Consider the following 17721-nt stretch of genomic DNA (forward strand, 5'->3'; position numbering starts at 1 on the left):
AAAGCAATCATTTCTGTTTGTTCTCGCACACGCAAAAACAAACAGACAAACTTTAATACAGATATGTATATCTATTAAAAAATTTTTGGAGCGGCTCGCCAATGCAAAGGAGCATAAGAATTTAGCGACCAGAATGAGAAGTGCAGGACCGTAACGGATTATTTATTATTTGCAGGTTTTAATAAATAGTGTTTCATCTTAATATGGCTTATGACACTCCGGATTACATAATGAAGCTAGTGTTAAAATTTAATAGCGATTAGTTTATCGGTTCTTCTACAATAGAGAGAAGATAGATACATATTACATAATCTAAGAACAACCCAGGTTCGACCGGATTTTCGAACCCAACAGACAAGAGGAGGGCATCACGGATCACGGTACCCCTATATTTTTTTTTTTAGTATACTATAATTTTTTTTAGTTTTTCATTGAATAAGACTGCATCAAATCGGGCCGACTTCTTGAAGTAAATTTTTACTCCGATGAATAAACGTTTTAAATCCCAACAAGGAAAAGAGCTGAATGGGATAAATTACGTTTTTAGCTTTATTTTCCAAGACTGGAAATCTAATATATTTAAAATTAATATAAACAAAACGAAGGGGAAAAAAGGTGGTGTCATGAACCCGACTTATAATAATAAACGAAGTAGATACAGAAAAGGTGTCCAAAAATGGGACCGGAAAAATTGAACGTTAAGGGATCAAAAATGTTTAGTAATTTTTTTATTTTTTGCAATGATACTGTAAAAATAATGTCACTTGGTCAAGGAGGTCAACCGAAACCAAAACGTTTACACGAAGAATTTTAATTTTTCTTTCATAAAATTAAATTTGAACTTTTTCGCCAGTGTACTCTAAATACAACCCAATAAAATCGTTAATATTTGAAAACACTGGCGTATTTAAATGAAAAATCCGCCAAGAGAAAAATTGGTGTCATTTATGGATGTCATATATATATATATATATATATATATATATATATATATATATATATAGTAGTTGACGGGGTGCGCCTACCCATTTTATTAAATATATGACGGTGGTGTATGATGGCACCGCGCTTAGTCGGCTCACGCTACTAGGTAAGCTCTAGGAATTATTTAGGACAATGGCCGCTAAACTGTTTCGAGGCTCAGTAGCCGTTTGAGGCACAGACATTCGGTCTTATGCTTTAGGGCGACCGAATAGGATGGTGGCGGGAATAATTCCAAGCAAACCAATTAAAGGCGTCTGCGGACATTTAAAGCAAAATGCTTATACGCACAGTCTTGCTGAAATGATGTTAGCGATCCCTTTTGCCGTTAATTTTTAAAGCAACCACTCGTCGATCACTCTCGTATAAATGTTGATTAACTGCACCATCGAAAAAAGAAGTACCAAGGATATTTTCAGCTGTCATTCCAGCCCAAATAATAAATATGATCGTGTTCGATTACCTCAAAAAAGTGAGGATTGTCTTTTAACCAGAAAAAACATTTCGGTTACGAGAGCTACGTTCTTTTTATCGTTTGCTCTCGGAAAGAGTTCAAGCGATAACTGACACGCATAACACATCGATAAAGATCATTGCCACTCAATTCATTAACTGCGGCTGGACTAAAACATTTAACTTCAAGTCCTTCCGCATATGGTATCGCACTGTCGATCTTGGAACGTCCAACTCTGCAGAACATTTGCGCGTCGATTTCATCAGTGATCGTTGAATCGATGCTTACCACACCATCACAGGTCTCAGCTCGAGTGTTCGGCCTCCCACCGCGTGGCGCATCAAGAACACTTCCCTTACCAAAGCCTTTTTCTCCCGTGTCAGTAACGTTTTCTCTGATGATGATGGTGACGGTTTCCCAAAAAGCACAAAGAAGTCATTCGTAATGCTCCAATGTTTTAGCGGTGTGTGGAAGTTCGTGGATCCACAAACGCACTTCGATAGTGAACGCATTCGTATCCGCCATTATTCCACACTTGACTAAGAATAAGGTCATCCCACCGCGAATGGACACACCGAACGATCCCCACCACGGTTATCCTCCCCACTTTTCCCCCATAGTAGGCGATATCAGCGGTGAAAATTGGCAGCAGTAGAGCTCTTAAGCTGGATTTATTACAATGTAAAGAGACTTCCCGCCCTTTCCGTAGTGGCAGGAAGCTCGACTTGTACACACCGAAACATTTGCTTTCCCCAGTGTATATTTAACACCGTTAATGGGAAAAATGGCAGATTAACCACAAATTTTGCTATAATTTCTTTCCGCATTTTTATATAACTGAATACATAGAATTATTAGACCGTTAAAAGAAAGACATCAAGAACAGTAATTCAAAATATGAACAGTAGACTGCAAGGGATTAACAACAGCAAACAACGAAATTAATTATTAATTTTTATGGTCAATTAAAATAATGACATTAGGACTGATAAAAAAAACCACGGTTAAAAACAAATCTTTTTTATTTTTCTTTATTTGTGATATCTTTTTCTACATGGAGATCGACAATTGGAATTTTTCTATCACCCTTACGTTAAAGAAAAAAAACATTAAAAACTGAAGAAAAAGTTAAAATTGGTAGAAGTTATCATATACTAAAATGTATCATTTTATGTTTTCCTTTCGTAGTTAGCCTCGGATGCATCCTAAATTAAAATCCGGGAAATCTATTAAGGAATATACGTTTCATATACTCGTATCTTAGTATGACTTCTATCGTTGAAATATACTGATTTGTTAATTACCGTCACAAGATTTGATTTAAAGAATTCCAGAAATGAATACAGGAAATTAATTCTTAGTTCCGTTAATTTGTATGAATTTATCGATTCACTCAAACCTAGAAAATTGTCACATTTATCTATATGGTGTTCGAGTAACAAGTTCTAAATCACTCGGCACAAAATTGAGGGCATCATCAGCTTTGGGAATCTTTTAATTTGACAAGCAATAAATATTCTTTCTTAAATTTTCCCTTAGTTTATATTCCGAAATTTTTACTTTAAAACAGAAACCTGTATTTATGACCTATTCTTCTTCCTTATTGCTAACGAAAAATTTTTTAATTAATTCCAATTTTAGGACAAAAATTTTATTTTTTTAAATTAAACTACGCGCTCAAAATCATTCTTATTTTTTTTCTCTTTTAATAGGTGTAATTTCGGTTTTTCCACTGTTTTACTACGTAATATTGATCCCGAGCTCGGCTGATTCAATCTCAAATACAACAGTAGTCGAACCTTTATTTTTTCTTTTTCCTGTTTAGCCTCCGCGAATTACTGTTCAGGTATTATTTCGGAGGATGATATGTACGAGTGTAAATGAAGTGTGGCCCTGTACACTCAATTCGACCGTTCTTGAGAAGTGAGGTTAATTGAAACCCAACCACCAAAGAACACCGGTATCCACGATCACGTATTCAAATCCTACATAGTATTATTCGTACCTACATAGTATTATTTTAATCGCATACGTAACAAAAGAGCTACTACTTTTAAATCTCCACACACGCGCTTGTTTCACGTATAATATCTATAATTAATTTTTTAAACGACTCTTTTCATAAGGGATTGATGTCTCCTTCATATTTAATGCCGTAACCGACAGACGCATAAGGACATATAATACCGTTATAAAACAGATTTCGATCTACAAAAAAGTAGTCTCCACAGATTTATAAATTTGCCCTAAATGAAACGAAAGATCGTCAAAACCGTACTTAAAAAAAATTCTTTAGCGAAATTATAAAAAAAGTGGCTCATCAGATTGTATTTTAAAATCTGCATCGTAAGTTTAAGTTTCATAATATTCACTTCCTCGTAACTATCTCCTAAGGAAATCTTTACTGGAACCTTGACAAACGGCAGGACTGTGGTGAGAAATATAAACTTGACTGCAACGGCATCGAGGAGGGATAGGATACTGTACGACGGTTAAATTTCATAGAAACTCCATATGCATTATTCAAAGAAAAGTACCGATCGGTAATGCGATCTTTGATTTACACGAACACCAAACAGCAACGCCTGTTGTATGCCTTTTTGCCGTCTTCTCGAATAGACTGCATAATCGCTCAAGATTATTATCCGAGAGAACAATCTCTTATCTCGCCTTTTAATTAAAAGTTTAACTTTTTTAAATTATATTTTATAGTTATCTCGCAAACAGACAACAAAAATTGTACATACGATTAAGATTATTAATTCCTATTTACACTGCGCCAATATTTTTGTCTTTCGACATGAAAACGATGGGGAAATGAAAAGGGGGGGGTCGTTAAAACGTTCTATTATTACAATACTTTCCCAATTTTAGTATAATGAGGAAGATAGCGTACACTATAATAAAAAAACAAAATAACAATAATTAAATCTCCGATAAAACATTCTAGAAAACTCAACTATTAATTAAAAACTATCTAAAATTCTACAAGCCTATGTATATTCGTTTTATAAGCTTAACAAATCGCTAACACCCGATGAAAAGTCTTTTGTTTACAAAAATTACAATACTAACAAGCTTTTTACACCTTAAGCAGTCATTTTCAAACCAGGATTATGCAAAAAGTGAAATTTCTCAGTATCGACGAACAAACGTTATGAAAGTTACTACACTATGACAATAAATTAAAAATTTCATTCATTTTTATAAATCTCACACATATTTGTGAAACGTCATTAAATAATTACCTCCAAAAAAAAAAAAAATTAACAATATGCTGAATACATAAAAATTATAATTTATGAAATTTACTTTATAATCAATAATATCTACTCTATAATGTTATCTAACACAGGTCAACGTCAGAATTAAAGTAATGTAATTTTACTTAATAAAATAATACGGTATCCTTCTCAACTTACAATTCGTTATTGCTAAATAATTCCAACAGCCTGTACCTGAGTAAATAGTATGGAATTTACCTAATTAACAAATCAAGTATTGCATATTGACAATTGACCGATTATACTGTCAAATGCAATTGCCGTCATCATATTCTAATGTAAAGCGTTAATAAATGTAAAATGTTAATTTTATTTCAATAAAAATGTAACAATTTTAATAGTATTTTTTTAAAAAACAAAACATATTTTTATTTTCTCGTCTAGATAGCGGTATAGCTTTAGAAAAGAAAGTATTGTAATCGATCCAATTTGGTGATAGGCGGTTTTCACCGGATCTTGACGTTTTGACACCTAACTAACCAAAAATTTTCCGAATGTTAATGTTCGTATGTACGTGTGTATGTTCGGAGTCGGCCTATAAATCACCTTATAATTCCAGAACTACTGAACCGATTTTGACTAAACTTGATCGGATTGCTTCTATATGCGGGGCATTTAAGCCATTAAATTTTGAACTTAAAAGGTTACTACCCCCAGTATCTCGAGATCTGGCCTAATTAAGATCATATTTCTCTTAGGCGCATTGTTAACGATTAAAAAATAACAATAATTGCAAAAATCTTTTTTTTTGCAAAATCGTACACCCCAAAAAATGCTGTTGTAGTATGTCTGCTATGTTGTATAGTCTGCTATGACGTCACTAGTAAGCGGTAGAATTAAATAAATTAATAATATTTAAAATATAAAAAATTAACTGGAACTGGATCGTCCGGTCGACTCGGTAACTGGTGCGTTAAGCCACCAGTATGCCCACGTACAGGCGAAATTTTTTCTATGTAAATTGTGAAATTACATTAGTTCAGTTAGTGCCGACCGTCGCCGCTAATAACGCCACACCCGCATGAATTAAATACGGTATGCGCGCGCGCTTTCGTAAGAATCGTTGAATTAAATTAACGAAAAAAAGTTGTGAGTATATGTGTGTGCGTGTAAGCAGTGCATAAGAAACCACCCACAGCTGTCAGTTTTTTTTAAACAATTTATCAATGAACAAAACATTTTTCCGGGTAGGACCTAAAAATACAATGTTGTAGACACATCATACCTACAACTTTAAAAAAAAAAATCTGATATGAACACCTCATGACTTCCTATTAAATTACCATACATTTTTTTTTTTTTTTTTTTTAATGAAAAGTACATAAAATTTTATTTCATTAACTTCTGATATTTTTTCATATATATATTTTTTTTACAATCACAGGTTAATAATTATAAATAAATCAAAATATTTAAATTAAAAAAAAAAAAATATTAAGTCGGATTTGAACCGATGTGTAAGATCCAAATATTTCATTAATTAAAATTTTATTTGACTATAACTCTGGAACCGATGAAAATAAGTACCGCTTATGATGTATCGTTGAAAAGTTCTGAATGAGCGCTTATTACTACTGCAGATAAGAAAAGGTCCAAAATCCATTTTTTTTGGATTGTGGGCTTTTTTGACACTTTTGGTCCTGTCGATAGTAATTGAAAGGGGAGGTGCACAACTAGATATTACAATAGTCTTACATCTAAAATTTCCACATCCTACGGTTAATCGTTTTTGAGTTATGCGAGATACGTACGTACGTACGTACATACAGACGTCATGCCGAAACTAGTCAAACTGGATATTTCCGTTGATATCCGAAAACCGAAATTTTTTGCGATCACAATACTTCCTTTAATTCGAACAAGGAAACAGTTTAATTGTAAAATATTACTTTAAATGGAATAATTTCAAGTTAATTTCTCAACAACAAATATGTTAGTCATTAAAAAGAAATAAATATTATCAAGTGGAATTTTTTTATTTCTGCAATACATTTACATTTGCAGAAAATTACAGAAAAACGGTAACTTGTACCTTAAAACGTCTTTAAAATGCCACGAATTTCAGAACTGAGTACCTACAGAACAATTTACAGGATTTAGATAATTAATTAAATTCTAGTAGGTTTTTGCAAGAAAATTACTAAAAAATTAATTAATTTATATTATTATAAGTCATTTTAGAAATACTGATCGAATGAACTTTACACTTATAGAAATTCATATAATGGCAATTCACATATTACAACATATATGACTATCCAAATACAGCGTACGTTCGTAGTCGATATTTATGTTTAAATATCAACGAATAACAAATCGCATTCTCAATTTCTCGATTTTGTTTCTATTATTTAATAATAATACTTCGAAGATTTCTTTGATTGCAGATTATTTACAAATGAAGTTTTAATTCAATTAATTACTAAATTGTTACTCGTAGTAAAGTTATTATCTCAAATAACATCTCAGTTTTTTCGCGTCAAAATTTTACTGGATTAAAAGTGTGAATTGGATTTTATAGAAATCGAATTATGGATATTATCTTTTTTTTAAATATTAATAAATGGTGGTTGTTTTTCTATGATTCTGTAACCGGCAAAAGTCAATAAAAGAAAAAACACACTATGTTCCAAAAAAAGATTGTACTACTATATCGCCTCAACTGACAAGATAATATTCTTTATTGATCTTTAAAGAGTAATTCATATCTAAATACCGATGGGGAATTTACTTTCCCCGATGCTTTTTATGTAGCTCAGCAAGAAATTAGTCGAATATGAACATTCCAATCCCCGTAGGAAAAGAAACCCGCCTTATGACGATTCCGGTCGCCACACCCCCCTCTCGTTCCTAGCCCTGATGGGATGTAACGGAAGTCGTCTTTTGACCATCTAACGTTTTACATCTCACGGTAATAAGCCAAGCCTCGTTAGGGTGCTACCGATGTAAATGCCTCGGTAGACATTTACATCAGTAAATTAATGGCTCGGCTTAACCTTCGCTGTAGACTTCTTTCGGATGTTTTGACTGTCCTACTTCGTTGCCCTCTGAACTAGCTGACCGAGTTCGCGGAAGCACGAACCTCGCGCCAAGTTCTACACTTTAATTGAGCTACTTTGTGAGTAAATGTCTGATAATTAATTATTCGAGGAAAATTCAATGAAAAACATACCGCAATAAATGTTGTTCGTAACAACGAAATTTATTCCTAATTACCTTAGTGAACTCAACTTTATAGTTCAAATCCCTAGTTTGATTAATAATTGGACTGCGGTCTGGTCTACCGGTGAGAGAAGGACAGACCTCCTGGAGTAGGAGGTCTGTCCTCCTACATCTGGAGCTGAATGGGAGTCAATCAGCTCCATCGCAGAGTCCCGCGTGACTTTTTACAATTTTTTTACGAAAATAATAATTTCCAAGAACATTCTATTTGTAATTATTCCAAGGTTATAAATATAAAATTCACGATGATTTGATCGACTATTCGATTAAATATTAGACGCGGTCGAATTTTTAAGCTTAACGTCTCTGAATAGACGGTCAGATTTTCATTAAATATACATAAATATTCAGCCTGTTGTGCGTTCGACGCGCTCTCGATAAAAGATTCCCTAATCGTTGGATCGTTGGGGGCCGGTCCTGTGCTTTTGGCCTCCCAGAAGCCCAGATTTGATACCCATAGACTTTTTTCTACGGGTATACGTTAAAAGCAATGTCTACAGCGAAAAAATCAGGGATGTACAATTTAGGACAAAAAATCACCGCTGCTATTGCCACAGTTACGCCAGCGATGATCCAGCGGACCTGGGCAGAAGTCGATTATCAAGATGTTTACAAAGCGACCGGCGGAGCTCATATTGAAACATTCTAAGCCAAAAAAAATAACTTTTTGAGTCGGTGAATTAAAAAAAAAATACTCCTTTGATTATCTCTAGTAGTTTCAGAGGACGATTTTTTTTTTTAATCTGCAACCTTTTTCGATGACCTGTATTTTTTTTTTAATCGAAGGTACATTTTTTATTTTATTACAGCGCAAAAAAGCAAGAACACAATTTTGAACTAAATGAAATAACCCAACATTTAATTAATATAATATAACATTCAGATAGTCGGTTCAAATCAAAGATCTTAATAGAATATTAAAAGAAATAAAACACGTAAATTTAATCGCGTTATCATCCTATTAAAGTTAAAAGTAAAATAAAGAAAAGTTATTTGTCAAAAAAATAAATAAATAAAAACAATACTGACAAAGAGGAGAACAGAGAAATTAATCGAAACGAACGATACTCCTCAACGATCTACTTAGAGAAGATGGTAAAGGGCGAAGAAGGAAGGACAAGCGGCAAAAGAACTGTGGAACAAGCAACAAATGGAAAGGAGAATACGAAGAGAAAAAGAGAGCGCGAGAGGTCGCGGTCAACCGGAAAACCAGTCCTTCCGTTACGGCATAGCTGCATGGTAAGGTGGCTGTAATCGCTGTCGCTGACCAGCAGCACATTTCACAGGTAGACGCAGTTCCAGCTTCTTTTGAAATGACTTTCAATGTTTATTTTACATAACATAATTTCCTCAACGAAAATATAAAAACGAAATAAATAAACAAAAATACATTTCTGATTCAGCAAACTACAAAATACGTAGAAATATCTTGGAATTAATTTTTCGTAACGAATAATAAAGATAAGTATTCGTATAACATAAAAATAATTCACCCATAAATCAGACTGAATTCGTTTTTTTTTTAGTTTTGAAACAGATAAACAGATCGTAAAAATATATAATTAATGAAGCAGAGCGTACGCGCCCTACACTATACATTACATAATAAAAACTCTCATACACGTACATACTGTACCAGTAAATTCATTAAATAGAGGTTATATTATACATGCTACTCGGAAGGTTTTACGGTCCCTAATCAAGAATCACTAAAACAACAACTTTGAACAGTCTTTTAATGTAATGTTATCTACCAAATAAACAACACCAACTACTTAAGGTAATGAAATGTGTCAGAAATAAGGATAATGAGGAATTAAATATTAATATAGAGTAACATAATGTACAAGAAGTTACAGAATTTTGCTACTGAGATAAGTAAGATTACAAATTATGGATCGAGTAAAGTAGACATAAAACTTCGGACCGGTAAAGTGAAATTTTCACGTAGGAAAAAATAATGGAAAAGTATTAAATACTTTTAACAATTCAAAATCATTGAAGATATTTAAGGTAGGGAAGAAAGAATATGCTATGAAAGGAAAGAACCTTTAAAAAAAGTACGGAGTTCTCATTAGGATGTTGAAAATTAGATAATTAAAAATGAAGAGGTCTCATGATAAATACGATAGTAGAGAAATTTACGGCTAAATTTCATAAACGAACTAGATCAATGGACTCCATGTTCACGCGTCTTTAGTTAATTTAATGTTACAGGAACGGTAGAAGGCAAACGTTGTAGAGGAAGTCAAAAACTGGAATAAATAAAACAGATAATTAAGAATAAAGGGTGTAGAAAATATACGTAGGTTAAAAGATTAGCGCATGACAAACACGAATGAAGAATAGCATCAAACTACTCAAATGAGTGATAAACGATGATAAATATGTTATTTGATTTTTACAAGATTCAAAATAATTTGGGAAATTAAATAACATGTTTGTTTATGCGGATCGTTTATATGAAATTCTTTAGTTTATATGGATTTTTATCAAGTAATGGCTTCATCCGCTCATTAAATGATCGATGCCATAAAAAATCCACTTCTTTCTAGATCCGTTTCGTTCTTTGCATTTTCATAATCATCAATCCCCGTGACCTGCTGCCCTCGATTTTTCCTTCTCAAGATTTTTCCCGGGCCTACGGACTATACGGCTGAAAAAGCGGAAAATATGCTGGAAACACATTGCAGACGACCTCCTCCGTAAACACAGCTCGTTTATAATCGAGTTCTTCGTCCCCTTTTTCATCCACGCAACGCAGAGGATTCTTCTGGTAGGCCCACATTTCTAATGCATCAATTCTCCTTCGGTCTTCACCTTGATGGTCCCAATCTCAACTCCGTACACGACTGTTAGGAAGACTAGTACCTAAAGCAATCTTAGCTTTCTATTCCTCATGATCTTGCCTTATTCTTCCAAATGGCTGTGGACTTCGTAAGCGCCTTCTTCCCCAAGATAATTCTTCTTCATATTTCGGCCGAAGAGGCCCCGTCTTTATTTATTATGAATCCTAAATATACGAAACGGTCCACCTCTTCGAAATCACGCAGCGCATCACCGACTGAAAGATCGCTGGATCTGTCTACGATCATAACTTTTGTTTTTACGAAATCTAACTCCTGTCTTAGCGCCTCACTTTCTTGCTGAACTCAGTCGAGAATTTCCTTCACTTCAACTTCAAAGCCGACGAACAGGGTCATATCGTCAAAAAACTTTGTCGGTTACAGGCCGGCCTCCGCCGTGCCAATTTTCTAGGCTCCTCCCCCTGATGTACTCGCCGTAAATGTTGAAAAAGATCGGAGACAAAATACATCCGTCGTACTCCTCTCGACGAGTAAAAGGACTCCGTTGTTGCGTCACTTTCCAATCTAACCACCTATATGTTTTTTAAATATAGGTTCCAAGCGAGGGTAACGAGACGGTCAGGAACGCCCATCTTCAATACTTGCCACAGATCTTTTCACCAGACCGAGTCGAAGGTCTTGGCGTAATCTAAGAAGCATATTACGAAGGAGTGTAGCAACTCTGGTATTTTCTACGGGCCACCTAATGTTTAGAATTTGTTCAAACATACTCCTTTGTTTGAAGAATCCGGCTTGCTCTGCAGGAATCTCTCTCTATCCAAATAGTATCGTAGACGTTCATGGAATACACACAAAACGATTTTACTCGCATGTGAAATCAAAAAAATTGCATTTTAACAACCACGTAACGTCTAAATTATGTTATCTCTTGTAAACTCGTTAACGAACAGGCCTATCTGGATAATGGCGACCAACAGGTACCTTCAAGCTTCAAAAGGCCTAGAAAACTTAAAATGTGTTCAATATTATTTTTATATTACCATCACCTAAAAAGTACGATTGCAACGGAATGTAACAGACTTTTTAAATATTAAAAATAATTTTAGAAGACATTTCAAAATTGAAACTATTAGCGACACTAAACACGAAATGTATTTTTCAACTTTTTTTATGTTAATCGATGCTAACATTTCCATAACATTTTAAATAACCTGGGCATTATCGAATAACCCGATCTAATTCTGCACTGGGCTCAGGATTTAGACATTTCAATACTGCTTCTCACGGAAAAGCCCTCGACAATCAGATATTAAACTTACATCAAGTAAAATGTTTTACCAAGAAATCACGATCAAATTTTCTGACTTTATTATTTAAACAATGTATTTTAATTTTCTACATAAAATTAGTTTTGTCTGTAAACTGCTTGTGATATTATTTGAAAATACTTTCTAAAACCGAAGCAAATTATCCTACAATATCGATTTATGTATTTTCATACATTTCAAAGATTTTCATTATCATGCATCATGCAAGAACCGAACGAATTTTAACGAAATTTATAGCATAAAATGTTAAATGACAAAAATAAAGCGAATTAAATAATAACAACTTCCGTAGAATATATTTAATATTTTGAACAGGAATTTCCCACGTCCGAAAACAGATAAGAAGACCGCTGAACCGGAAGATCGCTGGCAGCCTAATTCAGTTAACTGATATAAGCATGTTTAATAGAATACACTATTTATTTTGCTTATTATTGTCATTTTAAGCTGAATTTTATAAAACGTTAAAAAATTCACGGGAAATCTTTTCGTACAATTTTTTTGTAAATTGTACAATAAGAAATTATAAGGGATTTAACCAATTAATCTTCTTCAACCAAAGTACACCGGTATTCGCTGTCTATTAAATCCGTATAAAAGCAAGTAGCTTTTACTAGGATTTAAACCTCAGAACCTTCGACTTCAAAATCAGCAGTTAAACAACCGATCTGCGACGACGAGTTAACCACTAGAACACCCGTTGGGCAATTTATATTAACACGAATTAATTTACATTTAATGAAACGTTAATAATGTACACCGCACAGAATCGTTCTAGACTTCCTTCGGCTGTACATATACTCAATTTCTTATTGTTTTTCCTCATAATATTTTTCTTTTATTTCTTCCCGTTATTATACTTTTAAAATTATTAGTTTTCAACAAAAATCAACAGTTATATACTTACAAAAATAACTGACAGAACACTTCACCAAACTAACGACAAAGAATCCAGAAAAATAGAATCGTTTACGAAAAGGTAAACGATTTAAAATACATCTCTGTCTACATAAAATAATTAAATTTGAAATTGGAAAAACTAATCGATTTAAAATTACCGATAGGAAAGTATTATGGATTAAAATAATCAAACATACGTCAAGACAAAAAAAAAAAACGGGCTTTTGCGCTCACACTAATTACGTAGCGGAACTAATATTAATTTTTTTCCTTAAGTGGTACCTTTAATTTACAAAAAGTAAGTTCCAAAATTTTTAGTTACGTACAATGAACAAAAACCTAATACTTCCTTTTAAAACTGTCTGATACAAAGTGTAGTAATATTTAATCGACAAAAAATTCCGACGAAAGGAAAACGAAAAAATAGATATTACGCAAAGAATATATTTAAAAATAAATTTAATTTTAACCAACAATTTACGAGAAGAAATTAATATCTATAATTAAAATAATAACAGGAAAAAATTAACTTAACGATATAACAAACTGCTTATTAGTATTTACTGTATTATCGAAATAAGTGAAAGCAGAACATGAATATTCCAAGAAAATTAATGTTAAATTATATCTCGACTTAATGTCGTTACACTAAGACTCATTACATTACGGCTCGCGTAACAAATGAAGGAATTATTGATTTTTTATCTAAAAGAATATATTTTTTTTAAATAGAAATATAAGGACAGAAATCAATATTCTATCGTAATTCACACTTATTAGTCAAACCATCATTTCATCGTCCACCCCCCCTTAGATGAAAGGACGGTGTGTAGATATATATGCATCGCAACAGCTGAAGTTGAATAACATTATTACATAAAACTGTCGTTTTTAATTCGAATCTCCGTTTACTTGTAAGTTATTTGGAGATCGTTGTAGTTCAACTTTTGGAAGACCTTATTTGGCCCCCGAAAATTCGGGGTCGGCCCGAATTACAATTCAGCTTATATACGCTGTAAAAAAAAAAATATAAAATAATCGATTACGCTCTCATAATAAGGTGAAAACGACTTAAACTTTGATAGTCTTTTCCGATCTCAGCCCGACCGGTCTGGAGATAATTCATGTGTTTATAGGGGCCGCGCTAGTAAACAGAGAATAAATTAGGAAACGTTCAACGGCAATGATATGAAGAAAACTTCACCAACTCTTGAAAATGTGAAAATGAACAACTATCTTTTAAATAACCAAAATATTGAAGTTATAATTCTGCGTCAATTTGCAATTAATAGTCGAGGTTTAAACCAACGGGTTGGTCTAGTGGTGAACGCGTCTTCCCAAATCAGCCGATTTGGAAGTTGAGAGTTCTAACATTCAAGTCCTAGTAAAGTCAGTTATTTTTATAAGGATTTGAATACTAGATCGAGGATACCGGTGTTCTTTGGCGGTTAGGTTTCAATTAACCACACATCTGGAACGGTCGAACTGAGACTGTACAAGACTACACTTCATTTACACTCATACATATCACCCTCTGAAGTAATATCTGAATAGTAATTACCGGAGGCTGAACAGGAAAAAGAAAGATAGTCGAGGATCGATTGATTATAAAGATTTGAACAGATATATGCATAGAATCAAAAAAAAATATGGCTTACAAAATCCCAGGAAATTCTAAAAAATGTTTGGTTCATCTTCTAAATTTTCCCGATAAAATGAAGTAGACCTTCTTGCAGTAAAGACTTCATAACTTTCAGGATGAATCTTTCAGGGATTACTTTGTAAATGATCACATATAACAAAAATTCACTATGGAGTATTCAATTTTTCGGATATTCTATACAACAAAATACGCCTACAAGCGTAACGTAATCGTTTTCGTTTATTAACATTAATCTCTTTTCTCGATAAATTGCCTAAATTATTTGGAAGAGCAACATCACTGGATACCAGAGATATTTTTCCTTTAAACTATAGTCGGACTGAAGTTATAACTATGGAATATGAACTCTTCGCTAAACCTAACAAACTTTTCGCAGAAACACCCAGTAAAGAAAAAACTGCTGAATTTCTTCTTCAACTGTAAAGAAAATAATTGAGAAAGACAATTAATATAAATACGATTCCTGAACAAGGTATCCTTAGATATCAATTTAAAAAACCTACTGTGGGTTTTCGAAAAGACCCAAGATTTTCCGAATTGGGGATTCCAATACGATGACACCATACTAACTTTAACTCCTGAAATCTGGGGGGCTATAAAACCGAAGAAATGGAATTCTTTAACTATATTCTTTCTCGAATAATTTTTATTTCAGAGGACCGATTGAAAAAAAGAGGTCGGTATAAAGAAAAAACTTTTCATACTTTTTATATATTCCCGTTTGGAGGTAAATCCAATTCATCTTAAAACAAAGCCTATAAAATCCGTACTATTAAAAAATAAAAGCAAGATGATTATACAGGAAAACGGGAAATTTTAAAACGGGTAAAGTTAACCGCGTAAAGAAGGCAGTTGTTCATAAATATGCTGTTGAGGCAGGGACAACTCGCCATTTAATAACAACGGATCAGCTGACCGGTTCACAACGCGCATTTACCGTGAAGGCATATTACAATAAGTAACAGTTTTACTGTTGCTTGTAGGGAATTTCGGCGTCAATATAATTTAGGACGTCATGATCGTGAGGCTAAAACACAGGTTGAGAATTTTGAGGAGATAGATTCAAATTTAAATAAAAACCCGTTAGGAGCTCGGCGAACCCCAGAGAATATTGAAGCCGTTCGGGCTTCGTTCACAAAAAGCCCTCGACGTTCTGCGTAAACAGGCATCGGCTTTTCCGTCTCCCGAACATCCGTTCAACGAATAATCTACCAGGAGTTACAATTCCAACCATATAAACTGCAAATCGTGCGGCAGTAACATTCAACGGACCATGTGGTGCGCCGGCAGTTCTGTGATAAAAGCAAATATCACCCCGATGTCACTGAAAACGAAGAAGAAAAAACCTTAAAATTTGTATGTGAATCATTAAAGGTATGTAGTCTAGTTTTAATTTTTATAAATATAACTAGAAGAAACATCTTTTTGACGTCGGTGTCAATTATTTCAAAATTTCCCGTTTTCCTGGTCAATCTTGTATCATAAATTAAGATCGCATAGAGTACATATAATAAGATTAAAAATAATTAATCCGAGCATCAACAATAATATAAAATTTAAAAAAATCCACCAAATTGTACGATAGAAAACTGAAAAAAAGTGTAACTTAACGAACGCCATGAAAAAAGCATCCAGTAATAATTTTATTATTACTATAATAATATCCTCCGACAAATTTACAGGATATTCAAATAATAATAATATAGAACAAGGACTTAATGAAGGACTGACTACAGAATAACTATAACAAACTCAGATATCCATGTCGACCGGCAGTCGACTATGTAAGAGTACAAACTACCTGCCTATAAAGCCATTAGACGTTGATCAAAAGCATTACTAATGAATAAATAACAACAACAATAAATAATGATATCAATCGGTATAAAAGAACCGTTAATATATTCAATTCACTCAATCTGCGAGCTATTTAGACAATTACTCTTCGGTTAATTAATTCGCCTTTCGTAACGAATAACAATAACAAATTCAATTAATAATTCATATTAATTCATAAACATATTATGAATCATCACAAGCGTTACAAAAGGTAGAAAAAGAAATATACCTAAGGCTAGTTACTTTATAACAAGCAATTTTTTTTTAATTATACAAAAAACTGAGCTACTACTATTAGACGTACTCCCATCGACAAAGAATTAATTTAACTATACACAACCGTATTAAAAGTAATATTTTAACGACAGTCTTATTTTTTCTTGTCATTCATTTTTTTTAAGTGGGCCTCATTGAATTTTCTCGTAATTAAAGCGAGGCAATTTAGGAAAAAACAAGTAACCAAAAATAATTTCTTCTTTTAGAAATACCTTGACTTTTTGGAGGAATATGATCATTTTTTTTATAATTCGTAGTCTATCTCTATACCGTTCTGAATCAAAAACCACGGGTAAAAAAGGTACAGAATCAATTCGATTCATGGCTCGTATTAGGGAATTCTTGTTCAATTTTACGATCCTAAAAAAATTCCCAATTCTTGCAAAAAGTATTAAATCTTCAAAAACATACTTTTGTAGTTAATTATATCATAATTTTGAATAAATTCCAACAATTATTTTCACAAAAATTCCATCATCATACTCGCCGTACTTAATACAAGAAAACTAAGTATGAACTCTAAACCTGTGAGTTTTTTACGGTACGCATTCAAGTACAAATACTGGAAAATCATTAGTTACAAGATAAATTTAACATATTTAATCTGCAAATCTATATAACTATATTCTGTAACGACGGTTTTTAGATAGTGCAATTAATTCAGAATCCTTGTTTCTTAATATTTTTGCTGCAACCAGGTCTTCCACAAACATTGTAGTTATGGTAAGAGCTTTTAAAAAGGAAAGTTACCTGTAAGTATATAATACTTATATATTTAATATATATTTAATAATTAAATGTAACAAATATATCGTAAATTTCTATTCATTAAAAAAACAAAACAAAAATCATTAAAATAAATAAGAGAATCGTTTACAGAAAAATGACAATAATTCATCCTCATGGAGCGAGTTTATAAGACCTTGACGAACACCTGCTAACCTTAAATATTAAAAAAAAGCGTGCT

At 33.0% G+C, this 17721-nt stretch overlaps 1 protein-coding gene across 2 annotated transcripts in view; it reads right to left on the reverse strand.

The window, feature by feature from the left end:
- The window catches only part of Moe (moesin), a 270281-nt gene that overhangs the window by 188831 nt on the left and 63729 nt on the right, over positions 1-17721 (reverse strand). The window lies entirely within an intron of this gene.

The sequence above is a fragment of the Lycorma delicatula genome, chromosome 3 (genome assembly GCF_047948215.1).
Source record: "Lycorma delicatula isolate Av1 chromosome 3, ASM4794821v1, whole genome shotgun sequence".
NCBI lineage: Eukaryota > Metazoa > Arthropoda > Insecta > Hemiptera > Fulgoridae > Lycorma > Lycorma delicatula.